This window comes from Urocampus carinirostris, chromosome 10 (genome assembly GCF_059441175.1).
Source record: "Urocampus carinirostris isolate Australia breed hairy pipefish chromosome 10, RoL_Ucar_1.0, whole genome shotgun sequence".
NCBI classification, from domain to species: Eukaryota; Metazoa; Chordata; class Actinopteri; order Syngnathiformes; family Syngnathidae; genus Urocampus; species Urocampus carinirostris.
Window position 1 is genome coordinate 11,046,725 of NC_142358.1, and position 19,404 is coordinate 11,066,128.

Below are 19,404 nucleotides of genomic sequence, written 5' to 3' on the forward strand. Positions count from 1 at the left end.
ATTTGATAAACACTTGGAAGATAGATAGATAGATAGATAGATAGATAGATAGATAGATAGATAGATAGATAGATAGATAGATAGATAGATAGATAGATAGATAGATAGATAGATAGATAGATAGATAGATAGATAGATAGATAGATAGATAGATAGATAGATAGATAGATAGATAGATAGATAGATAGATAGATAGATAGATAGATAGATAGATAGATAGATAGATAGATAGATAGATAGATAGATAGATAGATAGATAGATAGATAGATAGATAGATAGATAGATAGATAGATAGATAGATAGATAGATAGATAGATAGATAGATAGATAGATAGATAGATAGATAGATAGATAGATAGATAGATAGATAGATAGATAGATAGATAGATAGATAGATAGATAGATAGATAGATAGATAGATAGATAGATAGATAGATAGATAGATAGATAGATAGATAGATAGATAGATAGATAGATAGATAGATAGATAGATAGATAGATAGATAGATAGATAGATAGATAGATAGATAGATAGATAGATAGATAGATAGATAGATAGATAGATAGATAGATAGATAGATAGATAGATAGATAGATAGATAGATAGATAGATAGATACTTTATTCATCCCGAAGGGAAATTCACAGAATTACAGAATATTACAGAATATTGTTGTTATCTGTTGTTCACCATTCTTCCATCGGTCCAAAATAAAAATCCAATTCAGCGATTTCTTTTTTTGACTATCGATTGATTCATAAATGATTTAAAAAATCGTTAGTTGCAGCCCTCAATAAGTTATTGGATATCGTGAGTGGTCTTAATGTGTGTAGTGGAGTTATGGTTTGAACAAATTTATTGACACTAGTCATTTTCAAAAACATTTTTTTAAGATTCATGGTCTATTATGTGGCTATCGATGAAGGTTTATGTACAGTCAACACTTAAGTAAGGCAAGGTTTGAAACATGTTCAGAGGACTCACCCACAGTGCTTAACATTAATCATGTGATGCCATGGTGACACCCTTACGTCCGCCTTTAACATTGAACAAATGGGAATTCTTTCAGACAAGTGGATGAAAAACGGGCTACTCAAACTTCCATGTATATAACGCAAACAGGCTTGGTATGGGCAGATACAGAGATAAGGAACAAAGTTTTATGGGGCTTTTGAGTTTATATTTTTGTATATTACAGTCTCAGTAGCCTAGATGGTAAGGCGCCCGCTTTGAGACTGGGAGGTCGGTGGTTCGCGCCCCGGCCGAGTCATTCCTAAGACGCCCTCTGTTGGCTGCGGCTGCATCGGCTCGCTACAACGGGTCAGGTGCAATCGACATTTCGTTCTGTGTACATTGTTACACAGAATGACAATACAAGGAAATTATTATTATTATTATTATTATTTAGTTAATGAAATGTTATATTCTGTATTTCAAGCAATAAACATATTTCCTTGAAAAACTGATGCATTTACAATTCTATTAAATTGCGGATGACAGTAGGCTATGAAGAAATCAATAACTATGTGAAAGGGGGTGAAACATTTGCATACTTATGCCTGAGCATGCCTAAAGGATAAGCTCTGCAGCTATGAATGACATACAAATGACAAACACATTTCATCCTTTGCTTGATTTTCCTCCCTGAGGGGGAGGAAATTACAATTCAGAATGACCTTGAACACAAAGACAAACACATAATCCTTTTTTAATCCTGTCAGAAGGGCTGAATAGGAATGAAATGTGTAGCAGTTTAACCATACATAAGGACACTGCCCCCTCCCAAAAAAGCCCTTTGCTTCCAAAATGCATTTTAGCATGGGAGTCATAACCATGTGTACTAATCGAGTCCCTGCAGGCTATTTTACAACAAACAGATCTCTTTTCTTCATTGAGTGTTACAGCGGCCAATAGGAAGGGATACAAGTCATCTAACACAGTGATTACACATTAATAAACATAAAAAGTTATTTTGAAATTGTTCCATGTTTTACCCTTTCAAAAGCCTTGGTCGATTAGCTAAATAAATCTGCCAAAAGATACCATTTAGAATAATATATTAATGCTTTCTTGGAGCATAACTTCACATCTGACGAGAATTTAGAGCTGTTTATGTCCACATTGTATTTTGTATTGTTACAGGATCGGAACAACTTCATACCATCTCATTTTGTGGCAGAAAAGCCCGAATGGTCTTACAGTTGTTAAACAAAACGATTTATTTGATACACTCTTAGCATTGCATTTAGTCATTTTAAAGGAAAACCTACCTACCTTTTTTTCCTGCTCGATTTCTGGTTTGATTTTTAGTTCATACTTAATTCCATTGTTAAATTGTTTATGTCCTTATTAGTTTAGAATAAATGGAGAGAACTACAAACACTTGTGTGGTAAGAGGTGGTGTATATTCTTTCAACCCCTGCTAAAAAGGTGACTAAAAAACACAGCAGTCAATGCTGGGAAAACTCAATTCTGTCTGGAGTTGCAACAAAACAGAGTTGCAAAATAAAGTCATTCTAACTAAGTAGTGCAAAAATAAAGTGACAAAATAAAATTAAAAAACATGATTTAAATAATGACATTAAAAAAACAAGCCACGTTGAAAAAAACAATTAAAAGATGGAATTTGTCACTTTTACAACAATTTCAAGTCAAAAAACAAAACAAATTGAGAGTGTTCATATTTTATTTTGGAAATCTAAATAACACAATAAAACAAGACATGATTGGAAGAAAAATTTAGCTTTTATCTGAATGAAATGTAAAAGTTGGTAATTCTATAAACAGAACTGAGTGGATGACATTGATGATTAGTTATTTTTTGAAGCAACTAATAAAAATATTGAATAAAAAACATGTTTTACCTCCGTCTCAAAATTAGGACCAATTTTGTTAATCAAGGATCTAGCATTTAGACCGGATCCGCTAAGGCAGGGGTCGGGAACCTTTTTGACGCAAAGAGCCATAAAAGCAAAATATATTAATTTCATTTTGGGAAAGAGCCACCCCATATATTATGTGACAAATTTACTAAATTGCTAAACCCGCACCCCAGACAAAAGCTTAGTCTTCAGCACATTTATTTTTGACGATTTGATAAAAATTATGAAAAGAGAATAATGCCAGAGCCCGTGTCCCAAAATCAACAATCATACCACTTTAAACTTGTCTCTTTCTTGCAATTACTCAAGATCGGTTAAACTAATTTTGACCCTTTTTTTTCATACATATTGGTTTCAAAACCAGATGCAAGCAGTTATTTTGTAAAAACGTCACAACATTCCCCCAACAGGGAGCCTGATGTGCTTACTTTTGGCGCAGATGGCTTGGGTGAGAGATGCGAGGGAGTGCTTGCACTTTTTGCATAGCTCCACCCATCCCTCCCACTCACCCAATCAAATAACTTTAAGTTCTCTTACGGTATTTTGGCATATTTACAGTTTGTTCTGTGGAAAAAATCATAGTTCTGAGAAGAATTTGTATTTATTTTACAATGAGGAATCCATACTTCGGTCGCTGCCATGTTTGTCCGGCACCCAGCTGCTTCTCTGCAGTCTGTGGCACTGGCCCTCGTTGCACCAGACAACATTGCCATCTAGTGGTCAAATATTGCACACTGGGGCTTTAAGGTTAGGATGTCGCGATCCGATATTCAGTATCGTCTTGAATTTCCCCTTTAATCAATATTATGACGTTAAAAAGTGGTAGATTTTATGACAAACTATTTTTACACCCAAAACACAATCAGACACCAAAATATAAATAAACAAAATCAGGGGCTTCTTTTAAACCAGAAATAGGAAACCTTTACGAAGGAGAGGTAACACCTAGTCCCGTTTCAAAGCGTCTGTAGACTAAAATACTACCCTCGAGATAAAGTTTTTTGTTGTTGTTTGAAATTCAAATTGACTATAATTACGATACAATCAGCCTTAATATTGGCCGTTTTCTTCATTATATAACTTCAAATTTTAACAGCATAAAAATATTTTTATTACAACTATTTAAAAAACAAAAGTCAAGAGAGTACAATACAAAAATAACAAAGTCAACATGACCCATATAATACCTTCAATCGCATAATATTTTGAAAATGAAATCAAAGTGAAAATAGTGTAAGAAATACAATTATAAAGACTTGAACAGTATTAAATTTCGTCAACGACAACAAATGTTTCCGAAGAAAATTCGAGAGAATCAAACCAAAATGGCAGCAAAGTAACAAAATACAAATACTGTATAACAATGTCAACAAGACAACTAATATACTGTGTTTTCCTAAGAGCGCACCCAAAAACCCCAAATTTGCAGAGATTCAAAAGCCTTATAGTAAAGAAAATACGGCTACTTTCAATACAGTACACAATATTTTGAAAATAAATTCAGTAGTGTAAATACAATGTAACCACAATAGGATCACATTTGAAAGTTATAATGTATGTATTGTCTTACTAATGTATGTATTGTCTTACAACATGCTAACAACATTACTATAGAGATAGTTAAAATGGTAAGTCAGTAAGTATTGATTTTAAGACAAAAGTATTGATACAATCCAAGTACTCGCTCAGTATTGATAATATCGATATGCCCACCCTGAGCGCCGATACTGAATCAGCACCAAGAAAGATTAGCATAGCAATTAAAATTATTGACTACCAAAACTTGATTGAGTTTGTGATATCAGTAGTTAGCTGGAAAGACATAACATCAGTCTTAGATAAGGTGAGGAACGTCGTGCCCTGGCTTTAGTTTCTCTTTTGAGCAATCATTTTTTCTCGCAGAAAACAAAAACAGAAAATTACTGTTGAAGGTTCTGGATCTAGAATAAGCTTCCAGTAGTACGAAAGAACTTTTATATTATTTTTTTGATACTGTTTGTATTGTCTTATTGTTTTAATTTTTTTAAAATAGTTTTTACTTATTGTTTCTCTTTTATTACTGTAACGCACCTTGGTACACGGAAAGGATTGTTATAAAGTACTCGTGTTGTGTGGAAATGGCAGCACGAACCTTTAGCGGGTCAATTTTGACCCGGGTTTTAACTCAGTCCTGACCTCCAAAAAGATAAGAGAATCGCTCAATATCAACAACGACCTAATAAATTTCATCAGTAAATTGATTCAAGCAGAGTGGTTCACACATTCTAATTCCAACACACAATCTCCCTATTTTACAAGTTAGTCGGCTGTTAATACACTAATGATTTACACGGTGCAGAAGTTCAGGGTTCAAGTCCAGCTACTGCAACCTCCCCATGTGGAGCTTGCATGTTCTACCCGTGCCTGAGTGGCTTTCCTCTAGGCACCCCGGTTTCCTCCCATATTCCCCACTGCCTGAAGAACGCTGAGGATAAGCAGTGCATATAATGGATAGATGGATGTTTGTAGCACTGTTTCTGACCGTTTGAATGTCGAGGATGAGTGCTTTATTTTAACTTTTAGAGGTTCAAAAGACCTTGATGGGTCGCTGCCATCAGTGTGTGAGTGTATGTGTGAATGGGTAAGTGTGAAGCATATCGTAAAGCACTCTAAGAGGTCTTCAGTAAATTGAAAAGCGCTAAATAAACGCAGACCATTTATATGAATCTATAACCATCTATTCAAATTAAAATTTGATTGATTTTATGGCCCGAGGCACATCAGTTAAACTTGAAACGGGTCACTGACAACCTGGAGACCCTAACCCCACAAAAGGGTTAAACCAGGGGTAGGGAACATATATGGCTCTTTTCATGAGTACATATGGCTCCGAAATAAAATGTAACTATTGCACATCTCTCTGTGGTGTTCCAAAGTCAAGTGATTTCATCCCGATTTGGGTCTATATAAAGCCGAAGCAACTTAATGCAGAAGTTCGATAAGAAACCATTTAAACTGATAAATAAAAACGCTGGCAAACGACTTTGATTGGGCGAGCAGTACAGGTGGGCGGATCCCTGCACACAGCGCAAGGCACTTCCTTCTCTCTCTCTCACTCAGTGAAGTCTACACCGGAAGTGAATATGACGATATGCTTATCGTTTGCAGCAATTTGTGACATTTTTACAAAAGAACTTTGCATGCACATTGTTTTGAAACCGTTATTAAGGACAAATGTCATGGAAAAAAATTGCCTCAACACTCTCAACTGAAGGTGGAAGACGAATTGTATATGGCATATTTACATCGATTTGGGACACAGGATTTGGCATTATTATCATTTCATACATTTGATTAAATCATCAAATGACACACAGTGAAATAAAATGTGCTGAAGAATTAGCTTTTGTCTAGACTCTAAAAAACTGCCAAACACACTCTCTAGACTCTAGAGAGTGTGTTTGGCAGTTTTTTCAATTTCGTCTGAAAATATATGATGTGGCTCTCTCAATTTCTTTTTAAAACAAACACTTTGCTTTTAAGGCTCTTTGGGTCAAAAGGGTTCCTGACCCCTGGGTTAAACGAAGGCACTAGTAACTGTAACCAATTGCTTGTTTTCAGTACCGCGCCCAACACCGTTGATAACATTGTGAAGGCTGGCACACTTTTCTAACTGTTGTGAAACCCTGCAGGAGTGCACTGTCCTGAATGCAAATGAACTCTGCGATTGCGCAATATCAACAAAGAAGCCACTCCTCATTATATAGTTGATTTTATGATTTCGAATTCCTTTATATTTCATTAAATCACGTGGCCCGAAATGAGCAGGTATGAACAGGTGATTTGATCACGCATTGATTGGAGTAACGCCGTAACGGATCCCAAGACAACAAAAGGCTAGTCATTCATTCATATGCCACCCACTGTGACTGACAAGTGAAACATTTTGAATAATTTGCAAACAGAAAAATCGATTATTTGATCCAAGAAAAGCCAGATAACCTCCCAAAATTAAATGACAGGAAACCAATGAGGTATGGTTAACCCTTTGGTACCCTAGGGGGTACCATTCGATAAATTCTACTCACCAACGGACTCAAAAGAAGTTTGAGTTTTAATCCCAAAAATGGACGAAGGAAAAGACGAATATCAAGCCGCCGCCTCTAACGTCCCCTCAGTTGCAAAGAGGCGGCTCCACGGGCTGCGGCCAAGTGCTGTGAGCATCACTTTGCGACGTGGAAGCAAAAAGCGGACCGAGCGTTAGTATCCGCGTGCCTCGTTGCTGAGGTGTCCGCCGCGGGTGCATAGCGGCTCCCGCTTCAAATGAGTCTCCTTTACCGTCTTCCACTCCTCTAGTGCGGCGCCGTCTCAGTTGCGATGCCGCGCATGCGTAGTGAGGCGAGCACAGGCACTGGAGGCAGACGGACCCCGAATGGCCGCCGATGGCCGCTTCAAGTCAAGTCAAGTCAAGTCATTTTTATTTGTATAGCCCTTAATCACATAGAGTCTCAAAGGGCTGCACAGGTTATTGCACAGACTATTATTTCTGACTATTATTACACCATCCATTGATCTGAAAACCAACATGAGGGCAAGGAAAAACTCAAAAACCTCAACATGAGGAAAATGAAGAAGTGTACTGTACCTCTCCCCAAAAAGTGCCCTAATGAAGTACTGCCAACTGATTGGCCGCCACCCACCAAGTCTCTTAGTATGTATTGAATGCACGCATGTTATTTAACTCTTTACACAAGTTGTTCTTGGGGACCCACCATTCAACTGTAATGACAACCTGCAACCCAGAGCAATAAAAAATATCCACATTTCAGATTTATCCAAGGAAAGGATTGTGACGTTTAAAACAAAGATAGCAGAATATATTCACTCTTTTTTTCAAAAGACAAAAAAGTAAGTACCGTGTATATACTCACATGTATGCCTACATCACATATAAGCTTCAAAATAGCCACATACTAAAAAAAAATCAAAATATTAATAAAGCGAGTACTAAACATCAATATTAATTTTTGTAGATTTTTTTTTGTAGATGTTGGGCAACACTATTATACTTGAGAGTTTTTTGAAGGTAGTAACGTTTCAACTTATGAGATGATGTTTAGGGGGATTGTGAGCTCGAGGAATTTTCAAAAACTGTCATTACCTATATTTTATGTTCATAATATCTGTGTATTGCCTGTACAGCCATTTGAGTAATTAAGGGCTGTACAAACAAACATGAGTTGACTTGACTCGACTTAATCTAATTGATACATTTGATCAGTGAAACCCTTCCACATTAAAGAGGCAGTGTGTAATATTAAGTACCCTTTTAGGATAAAGTGTAATATTAAGCACCCCTTTAGGATAAAAATGTTTCTGTACCGCAGTGGTTAGCACATTCGCTTATCACGTGAAAGGTCCCCGGTTCGAGACCGGGTGGAAACAAATGTCGGCAGTGGGATAGGCGCCATTATTATTATTATTACAAGGCTGTACTTGCCCAAGACACATCGCAGAAAATGTTGCCCCTTTGACCCTAGTGGTTAAGGGATCCAACCAACTAAGGATGTAAAAAAACCTTGATTCATTAAAGCGGGCATGGCCAAATTTTGGCCTGGGCGACCAGTTACGGCCCATGATTTAACTTAACTGCCCCGGGGCCTCTGTTTAATGGTATGTGGCCTGCCAGTCATGTTGACCGCAATATAAAATAGAAAATCAAATAAATCACCATTTCACCAGATGATGGAAGTAGCCCTTTAGCCATCCTGCCCTTGGCTTTCTGTGAGAATTTTAGCTCAACCCATTTCTGACATGGCTACTGTAAATAAAAAAAGGACAATTAACTGTGAGGGCCACCACTTCCAGAACAAGTGAAAATTGGAGTATTTTTTCACCGAAATCCGAAAAAACTACGTCTGCCTAAATTGCCTAGAGATTGTGGCTGCTTTCAAAGATTATAATATTAAGAGGCACTGCCAGACAAAACACAATGTCTAGAAAAAGCTAACTGAAACGAACGCTGTGAAAAGGTGAAGCAACTAGAAGCTGTTTTAAAGGCGAGTCAAATGAAATGCGACAAATGTGAGCTACGGGGTCGCGACGCTGATCACTAACCACTGCAAACCTTTCACCGCATGTGAATTTATTAAAGCGGGTTCAAAGAATGCCAGGCTGTAAAATCAACCCTCATTTTCAGCTTCCCAAATCTGTGGCCCGATTTCTGAAAAGTTTGGACAACCCTGCTTTAAAGGGACAGCATGTATCATTTGACAACTAGGAGTCGCTTTACGGCATGGATTGGCAACATTTTGAGTTTCGAGCTGAATTAGTTGGACAAAAATTGCACAGGGGCCGAAGGGAAATAACAACCTGATTGATGTATTTTATTTTTTGTATATAGTCTTAAATCTGAGACCTCGGCAATATATCAGGAAAATAGATAATATAAGCGAATCCATTTTTTTCTTTTGCATTTACCACAAATCATGTTTTCATTTGTTTATGAAGGACCCATTTCATCCAATTGGTTTTGAAACAACAAAATATTTAATCGCAAAGTAATATCTCTGTTTTCCAACACTAAATTTGATCATTTGCATTGAAAAATTTAATTCAATAGGGCTACTTCAGAAGTGTCTTATTGCATTAAATTTGATATCTTAATAATATAGTTTTTTTATGTTAACCGTGAGTGAAATGAAAAATATAGATATTATGGGGATACACATAGGGACACAGTTTAATAAATCCAGGAGAGTGAAATCACATTGCCTTAAACAGAGACTTTTATCTTACATAAAACAACATCAGGATTTGAGTTTCCACAAATGTTCTGTTTAATAGATGGTAAATCAGCATCTACACCTACAGTGGGTGATTTGGCACGTAGCTTTGGCTACATTCAATGGACAAATTTAAAACTGCAGGTCATTGTTTGACAGGAAGCAGCTTATTTTTTTCTTATGCTTCTCTCAGCATCTTCTTTTAGGCCAGATGAAATCCGTTGGCAGACCTGACTCGGCCTGCAGACGGTATTTTGGCAATGTCGCGACCGGTACAAGCAGTGGTCCCAAATGCGTAACGTTTCACACAATGCTTTATTGGGGAATCAAGGAAGTCAGGCGACAGGACAAAAAACAACAGTGATTCGGAGCTCGCAGGGCAGGAGGAGCAGGAAGCCCTAGCAGACGAAGCATGGTCAGATATCGGAAGCAAGTTAGGCAGCCAGGAAGGGAGACCTAGTGTGGTCGGAGATCGGAACAAGTCGGGTAGCCAAGACGGGAGAACGAAGCGTGTTAGGAGATCGGAGCAAGTCAGGTAGCCGCGATGGGAGAACGCAGTGTGGTCGGAGATCAGAACAAGTCAGGTAACCGGAGACGATCGGGAAGCCAGGAACAGGAGATCAATACTGGAAGAGGTCTGGGCAGACGGGAGCCAGAATCAAAAAGTGCTTGCCTTGCGTGTGCGGAAGTTCGCTGACAGACTGACAAGGAGTGAACGAGAATGACGTGCTCAAATAGGAGAACTAATTCGGTAACGAGTGACAGCTGGGGCTGAACGAGTGAGCGCAGGTGAGAGCAATTGGCAAATTATGACAGGCAACCCCGTCTGTATCGTGTGGCACAACCAAAACAAGTGCTAAAAGGTACAAGGAAGAATGAAACTTACAGCAGAGGTCCCCAACCTTTTTGAAGATGAGAAACTCTTTTTGTTACTAATTAGTGCAAATAGCTACCAGTTTGATATACATTTCTAAAATAACAACTTGTGATTTTACTATATTATTACCAGGTTAATTACTGGAAATAAGATTAAATAGACTCCTTCAACCATTTAAATGTAATTTCAATAGAAAATCATAATTACCCAGCACTGGTGAGCTACCCAGTTGTCCGTAGGGGGGCTACCTGGTGCCCGCGGGCACTGCATTGGCAACCCCTGAACTATGGAGACTCTAAGTGATCAAAACGCACCATTTTACTTCTCATTTTTTGTGCAGCCTTTTGCAGTTTTTGCTTACCTGTAGCACAGTGGTTCTCAAATAGTCGGGCGGGCCCCCCTGGGGCGGCACGGGGCTGAGTCAAGGGGGACGCAGGCGCGTTTGACTTTGAGGATTTTTTTATAACTTTCCCAGAATCAAGTACAATTTCGCCTGAACTACACTAGGGCGTAGTAATGTTCTCAGAGAGTTTTCTTCACATTTAATCATCACGCAGTGCATTAGGCACAGAGTACAAGCATTAAGTATGAAGTGTAAAGACAAAGTGTAACAGACCTTCAACTGACCCCATGAAAAAAATATTTAACAAAATAAAATAAATAGAAAACATTGTCACCAACCAGTGGAAGCAGCTTCATATTTATGGATTTGTGCAATGTTGAGGGATTGCAAACAAACACTATGCACTCGAGACACTCTGCAATCATTCAGTCTTTGGGTTTTATACCTTCTTCATTTCTGGGTTATGTCCAAGATAGTTAATTTTTTCTCCAGGCATGGTGTCACGGAGCGGAGCGGGAAACAGGAAATAAGGACCCATTCGCGTAGACATACTCACAATTTATTGGGGGAAGAGGAGGGCGCACAATCGATCCAGGAATCGATGGTCGCAGGAGTGGATAAGAAAACCACTCAAAAGAAAAGAATGTCCAAAAACAAATGGATCAGACCAAAAACAAAACAAGATCAAATACGGGTAGATTCACAGAATTAGGCATTTAACAGGATTTAACAGAAGTCTTACAGACGTTTCACAGAAGTAAAACAAGTATAACAAACGCTCCAGCAAAGCACAGTTCAAAGGAACGCGTTTAAGTACTCCAAGAAGCACTCAGTCAAATGCGTCTCAGCCAACTGGGCGCCGAAGCAACCGCGCCATAATCCGGCGCCACCCGGCTGGGACCAATTGTGCGCCATGGCTCCTGAAGTCCCAACAAAAACCAAATACATCGCCCCCAGAATGGGCCGATGCTCCCGAAGAGAGCGGCCCCACTCCAGCCTCTGAAACGCAGGAATGGGGAGATGCAGGGCCGGTAGGCGGACGAATTGGAGCGGCGGGCGGACGAACCGGGCTGGTAAGCAGACGAATCGGAGTTGCAGGCAGACAAATTGGAGTGGCGAGCAGAAGAATCAGACAGGCAGACGGGTGAATCAGGCAGGTAGACAGGTCTACAAACAGGCGAACAGACGGACGAGTCTGACAGGAGGACAGGCAAATCAGATAAGCAGACAGGAACCTCAGACAGATCGGGCGTTGCAGGAGAGTCGAACGGGCGAGTCGAAGAGTCAGAGTGGCAGGCGGACGAATTGGAGTGGCGAGCAGACGAATTGGACTCAGGCAGATCGGGCGTTGCAGGAGAGTCGACCGAGTCAGGCGGGCGAGTCAAAAAGTCGGAGTGGCAGGCGGATGAATCGGAGTGGCGAGTAGATGAATCAGAGTGGCGGGCAGACGAATCGGAGTGGCGGGCAGGCGAACTGGAGTGGCGGGCAGACGAATCGGAGTGACGAGCCGGGCAGTCAAACAGGCGAGCTGGGGAGTCTGACTGGGGAGCAGGGGAGTCCGACTGACAGACGGGTATGGAAAGTTGGCCGACAGGCGCGGCGTTGATGCCGACAGGCGCGGCTTTGAGGTCGACGGGGACCTCGGACAGCTCGACGCCAAATATTTCCAGAAACCCCATTCAAGGCACAGCAATTGCCACGGCGAGCGGGGCCGTGGGTCGGATGGGCAGGACAGGTGATGACGCGCCTGGAGAAGAGACCCCGGGAGGCAGGACCGTTGCCGACAGGAGCTTATTCAGCTGACGCGACATGAACTCAGTCCGCTGAGCTAATTGCTCAATCTGGCGTCGTATGCTCCGTTGAGTTTGCTCAACCTGCAGTTGAAGAGCAGTGACCTCACTGGGCGATCGCCAGACGGCGCCCTCCGTCCGATCCAAATGCTGGAGAGCGCAGGGAGCATCCAGCTCTCCCCAATCCGCGCCAGTGTGAGCACATGCTGGGTCCACGTCTGGCTGGAGCGTTCTGTCACGGAGCGGAGCGGGAAACAGGAAATAAGGACCCATTCGGGTAGACGTACTCACAATTTATTGGGGGAAGAGGAGGAGGGCGCACAATCGATCCGGGAATCAATGGTCGCAGGAGTGGATAAGAAATCTACTCAAAAGAAAAGAATGTCCAAAAACAAATGGATCAGACCAAAAACAAAACAGGATCAAGTCTGGGCAGATTCACAGAACTAGGCATTTAACAGGATTTAACAGAAGTCTCACATAAGTCTCACAGACGTTTCACAGAAGTATAACAAGTATAACAAACGCTCCGGCAAAGCACAGTTCAAAGGAAGTACTCCACGTAGCACTCAGTCAAATGCGTCTCAGCCGGTGTTCATGGGCGGGGCCAACTGGGCGCCGAAGCAACCGCGCCAGAATCCGGCGCCACCTGGCTTTGACCAACTGGGTGCCATGGCAACCGCGCCAGTCGTGACACATAGTGTATTGCAAAAATAAAATAAAAAATACAGATTAGAAGAGCAAAATTCAGCATACCTTTACCATAGATTCTGTGCTCAGTTTGCCCCATTAAATTTGTTATTCCTGTATAAGCCACTCCCACTCCCCCACATGCTGCCTTCCATTTGCTAGTGTTGAATTAATGAGCGAGTGAGTTGTCTGTCTCAGTGTGTCAAGTCAAGTCAAGTCACATTTATTTATATAGCCCTTAATCACAAAAATGTCTCTAAGGACTGCACAGGATTACCATTACAAAATTGCACAACTACCTGATCCTAAACCCGCATGCGGGCAAGGAACAACTCAAAAACCTCAGTGTGAGGAAAAAAGAGAAACCTTGAGAAAGGACCTCACACGTGGTAATTCCCCTTCCAGGATTGACCAGGGTGAATTACCATTAGCATTACTGTACACAGAATAGTAAACATTAGGTAAGTTGTTGAAGATGTCCGGAAAAAGCATGACACCAACGACGCCCCCAGCCTGTAAACTAGTCCAGAAAGTCTATGACGGCCACGACGCAGCTTCCCATCTCTGCCAGCTTGTAAATGCAGGGGTTGACATGCTTCAGGTCAGACGCTGGTCCGCTGACTCATCTCAAATCGTCCTTCTCCTTCGTATCAGCCAGGCAGGCAGTCGGAAAAAGACAGGACAATACGGTATATGAGGTGGGCATCAATCATAAGCTTTGGAATAGAAGTGTGTCGATTTAAAAGCTTCCGTTGAGGTTGTAGATCTTATCTCTGGAGGCAGGGCGTTCCATAACACCGGGGCCCGGATGGAGAACGCTCTCGAGCCTGCAGACTTCTTGGCTCTCGGAGTCACAAGTAGACCGACATTTTCCGAGCGCAGACTCCGTGCAGGAACATAGGGGGAAATCAAATCAGAGAGATAAGAGGGTGCAAGCCCATGCAAACATTTATATGTTAGTAAGAGAACCTTAAAGTCACATCTTAAGTGGACTGGGAGCCAGTGCAAGTTGGCCAATACAGGAGTAATATGCTCAAACTTTTTGGTCTTAGTCAAAAGTCTAGCTGCCGCATTCTGAACCAGCTGCAAACTTTTAATGCTAGACATCGGGAGACCAGAAAGCAATACATTTCAGTAATCAAGCCGAGAAGTAATAAACGCATGAATTAAAACATCTGCATCTGATTGGGACAGCATCAAACGAAGCCCTGCGACTGGCTGGCAACCAGTTCAGGGTGTCCCCTGCCCGCTGCCCGGAGATAGCTGAGATGGGCTGCAGCACCTCCGCGACCCTACTGAGGATAAGCAGGGCAGATATTGGATGGACGGATGGATATAAAAAGTGTTAAATGTAGCCATAAGTTGGGGGAGGAAGGAGGAACCGTCACAGAACAGGTGGGATCCTTGATCTGCTTATAAAAAGCAGCTGTGTAACGCACCATGTTGTAACCACAATTGAGGTACTTTGTAACGCGTTAGTCCCAATACTGTTCTTGAAAAGTAGTAGACACCACACTCTCATTAAGAGCGTGCAAATGTTGAGATCTGTTATCATTTCCTCTTTCCGAAACAGGAAATAAATGACGCACAACAATCCGGCTGACTTCACTCTGCTGACTTTTAATTGCAAACGTTCTGTTCACTGTTTGGTCTGTATCTGTGATTAATGATAAGAACCATGACAAGATGTTTGGATCTCCTTTAATTAGCGCAACTGATGCTTTGCAGTCGCACAGCAAACATCAGTTTGGCGGTCAGTTTGGCCTTGCGCGGGCTGGCCCACCGTAGCGAAAAACAGCTGAGAGCTTTTATCTGACTGTTGGTGGTCCGAGCACATGTCTGCCTGCAGATTGCAGCAGCTTGAGATGCGCGGATTTTTCCTCATCTTTCGTAGAATGCCGCATAACAGAATCACATTGAATGACTGTCTTCAAATTTAACAGTAGCCTACTGGCCAGTGTTGAGCACATTACTGAAAATCAGTAATTGGTTACGGTAATGGTTACTTTATTTAAAAACTTACTGCACCAGATCACTGACAAAAACGTAGCACGATACTCTGAAGGTAACTATGTAGTAACAAATTACAGTATATACTCGCATAGAAGCTGACCCACTAAAACTGCTTTAAAGGAATCGCATAATAAGAAAAATATAAGAAAAATGCAAACGCATATCCGTGGAAGCAGTGAGCCCTTCACATTTCAGGGCTTGGGCAATCTTGAGAGATTTCAAACCAACACTTCAGCGAGACATTCCATTTTATCTCTGCACTTGAAACCAATCAAAGAGGGTACAGTCCAAGATGTTTTCTTTCTTTCTTCAGGCATGGCAAATTGCAAAAAGAACTTAACAGATAAAAAGACAAAAATTCAGAACACCCTCACCGTATGTTCTGTGCTATGTTAGCCCCATTAATTTCCCGTTCGTATGCTCTTCTTGTATATGACACACACCCTTCATCGCACTGCCTACCATTTGCTACTTGTGACAACCCAATACGCGCATATAAGCTCACCCTCTGATATCAGTATTTACGGTAGGAAGAATATCTTTATAAGGAGAAAATCAATGTCTCGTGCTCTGTTCTTGAGATGACGCTGCAACAACTGTAGTTCGTTTGACTTTGTAAGTAGATATAAATATGCCCACTCTTGGGAGATTGTTGATGGCAGACTGAGGGTTTGGTAGTGACTATGTGTGTGATGGCATGTGTATTCAAAAATGTCCGTTTCATGAATAGCTGAGTAAGGCAATAACGCAACATTGAGTAAAAACAGTAGATTTTAAAGTGAATAACGCGTTACAGTACTCATTACCCAGAAAAGTAACTGTGACCTCGTTCCTTTGTAACCCGCCAATTGCTCTCACCTGCGCTCACTCGTTTAGCCCCAGCTGCCACTCATTTCCTAATTAGTTCTTCTCCTATTTAAACACAACATTCTCATTCATTCATGGTCCATCCGTCAGCGAACCTCCGCACACTCATGGCAAGCACTTTTTGACTCTGGCTCCTGTCTGTCCCACCCTGTTCCTGTTTCCTGCTCGTCTGTCTCAGGCTTACCGATCGTCTCCGGTTACCTGACTCATTTTTTTTACTGTTAGTGATATAAAACACAGTGACACTAATGTCTGCCTATGTACCCTGGCAGTAAAACAAAGCTTTCAATTTTGTTCTGTGTCCTGAATGTGTCATTTACTGGCAACCACAGGAATGAGGTAAATGATGCACGTAAGTATAAAAGAACTTAGTTTTGCAAACAAATGATATTCTTCTAAAAAAACAAATGCTAACAAGAGTGTAGGAACGCCAGTGTTATGCTCCATATGCACTGAATAATACAAGTTCTGCTGAATTGCGTGGTCACAATTTCAAATACACAGGACTGCCAAAATGTTTGATTGGGCCAACCAATTCCTGCCAAGAGAAATGCATTTTCTCTATTGATTTGAGGTGGTTTATTAAATCAATTTCATGAAAGATACATCGAAGGTGTTGCGTATCGGAAATATGATCGTTTCGTCGGTGATCGGCAATGCATCTCCATTTAAGCTCCCTGCCAGGAAAGACTGAGAAGAAAATCTGTCAAAACGATGACAAGGCTAAAGTATGACGAAAAAAAGCTCTGTTTGGGATTCAAAGTCTGCTTTTGCAACAGACTGCAGATGTCTGAGGCATGACCAAAGCAAACATTATCAGTGGAAAAGTAACTGTGACTCTAAAATCAATTATCTCTCCTGCTTGTTTTGACGTGAAATGGACTCATGGTTTTAGATCAGGGGATGGTGTAATAATAGTCTGTAGTTTGCAATAATCTATGCAGCCCTTTGAGAGACCTTGTGATAAAGGGCTTTCACAAATAAACATGACATGACATGACACATAATGTCTTGATTACACATGCATGAAAAAAGGTCAAAATAAACATTCTTATTTTATATGAGTGTTTTTGTGAGGATTGGACAAAGAAAGAAATTAGTCTAACTACATTCAGATATTATTATGAGATATTATGAGACCGTAAGTTTAAGTCTATATGATTGGCTGTTGTTTCTTAAAATGTTATAACTCACCTAAAAATAAATTGGTGGGATCAAAAAGCTGCATGTCAGGAGTTAAAACAAATGATTTCTATTCTGAAAGGTGTTATGCTATACTCCGGAAAACCATTTCAAAAGAGCTTCAAAATGCAAGCAGGGTCAAAAAAGAGAACCAAATAATAAGTCACTTACTCACATTTCTTGATCTAAGACAAGATATAAAGTTGCAATATCTGGCTCTTTTTTTTTCACTTTTAAACATGCAGCACATTGTATTGATAACATCAGTGACACATTAAAGGGACAGTGTTTATTATTTGACAACTTGATGTGGCTGTATTGTGTAGTGCAGCCCAAAACAAGTGCTAAATAACACAAGGAAGAATACAAACCCGAGAGGGGCAAAGTGACCTAAGCACATCATTTTTCTTTTCATTTTTTTTTCCCCAGCCTACTGTTAGGGAAAAAACTATATTACAAATGTAGTGTTTACCAAATTGTTCGAATAAGTTATCTGACTCCATTAACCAAACACAAACTTCATTCTCCTAACAATGCATGCTCTTTTCTTAATTTAGGGAAAAATATTGACAAGAGACAGGCATTTCCACACCGAGGGCAGTTTTATTTTCTTAAAGTATTTAACTAAGTGAATTCCATCAAATTTAGCCGAAATATTGTCGAATTAGTCTAATTAGTCTTCGTCGAGCCTCCCTCTCTCTTCTCGTCTCTCCTTCCGTCTTCCGTCTTTTCACACGTCGGGGCGTCGGCCACCCCCCATGGGCGGGCCAGGAACTCCCCACGTGGCCCCCACCTCGTCTGACCGGTGCGTCACGAAGGCCCCCCCGCATGGGGCGGGTCAGGTGCCAGCTTCACCACCTCCTCGCCGAAAGGCGTCGCCATGTCTAAAGGAAACTCATATCAGCTCAAAACAATGCCAAGTGTTTATCAACACAAGGCGTAATTCCCTCGTCAGCGCCCGCTATCAAAATTCCCCAGCCAAAACACTCCACACTTGGAACGGCGTGACCTGTCCTCGAACTTCAGCCTCCTCTGTGAAAAATCTTCATTGCATTCAATAACTCTAAATTGTAAAATCCCTTATAGTCAATTAAATAAGATAAAAAATCCTTCACTACCCATGGCAGCAACAGGGTTGACAAGCATGTCAGCTCCCTCTAGGTAAGCCTTATCTATCCATCCATGATCTGCACTGGTTATCCTCAGTCGGAACTATCATTGCGCAGGGAACACCCTCAACTGGTTACCAGCTAGATGCAGGGTTCACAGAGACAGAAAACCACACGCTCACTCACACCTAGGGACATTATGGAGTCACAATTAACCTGCCACACATGTTTTTGGAATGTGGGAAGGAACTGGAGTGCCCAGAGGCCCACGCAGGCACAGGGAGATTATGCGATTCCGCACAGGAAGGCTACTCGGTGGATTCGAACCAATGACCTCAGAAATGTGCCGCGGATGCACTAACCAACCATTCGCCATGCCGCCAGCCTCAAATAATCTAAAACTATTTATAAATCCTAATTTGCGTGCACGCGTGTGTGTTTGTATGAGTGTGCGTGTGTGTAAGGTATGTAAAATTGAAAAAGGTATTCTTTAGCCTCCGCGAGTGTCTTGGGCTAGGTTTTGTGTCAAAGCAACCCAATGAATACCAACAAAATTGATAAATGAGAGGTTATGCCGTGCCCCCACCAAGACACGGACTTCCACATTAGCCAGCAGAGGGGGCAAGATCACAATCAACCTTGCTGTAGCTGCCTCCAATCAAAATTGCAGCCTTCAACAATTGCTGGAGACAAGCGACCAGTGCTTGAATGTTGATCATTTGTTTTAAGTCGAAGCAGATTCACGTTTGCCTGACATTTTTTTTTAATTTAATCTTCTAATTTTGCCTAAATGTCATGGTGAGCCCTTTCCTCTCTTCTTGCTCCTGGACTTCCTCTTTGCCGAAGACCAGTGTCTCCAGCCCCACACTCGCTTCACGTTCACCAC

The 19,404-nt window shown here is 41.1% G+C and overlaps 1 protein-coding gene across 2 annotated transcripts in view; it reads right to left on the minus strand.

Annotated features, from left to right (window-relative positions):
• Positions 1–7,285, minus strand: part of st3gal4 (ST3 beta-galactoside alpha-2,3-sialyltransferase 4) — a 37,896-nt gene extending 30,611 nt beyond the window's left edge. The window contains exon 1 of one of the 2 annotated variants that reach the window (XM_088345150.1): positions 6,951–7,285. The gene's annotated coding sequence lies outside the window, so the exon portion shown is untranslated. The remainder of the gene's footprint in view (positions 1–6,950) is intronic. The other variant, XM_088345149.1, reaches the window with a different exon arrangement.
• Between the last annotated feature and the right edge of the window lie 12,119 nt (positions 7,286–19,404).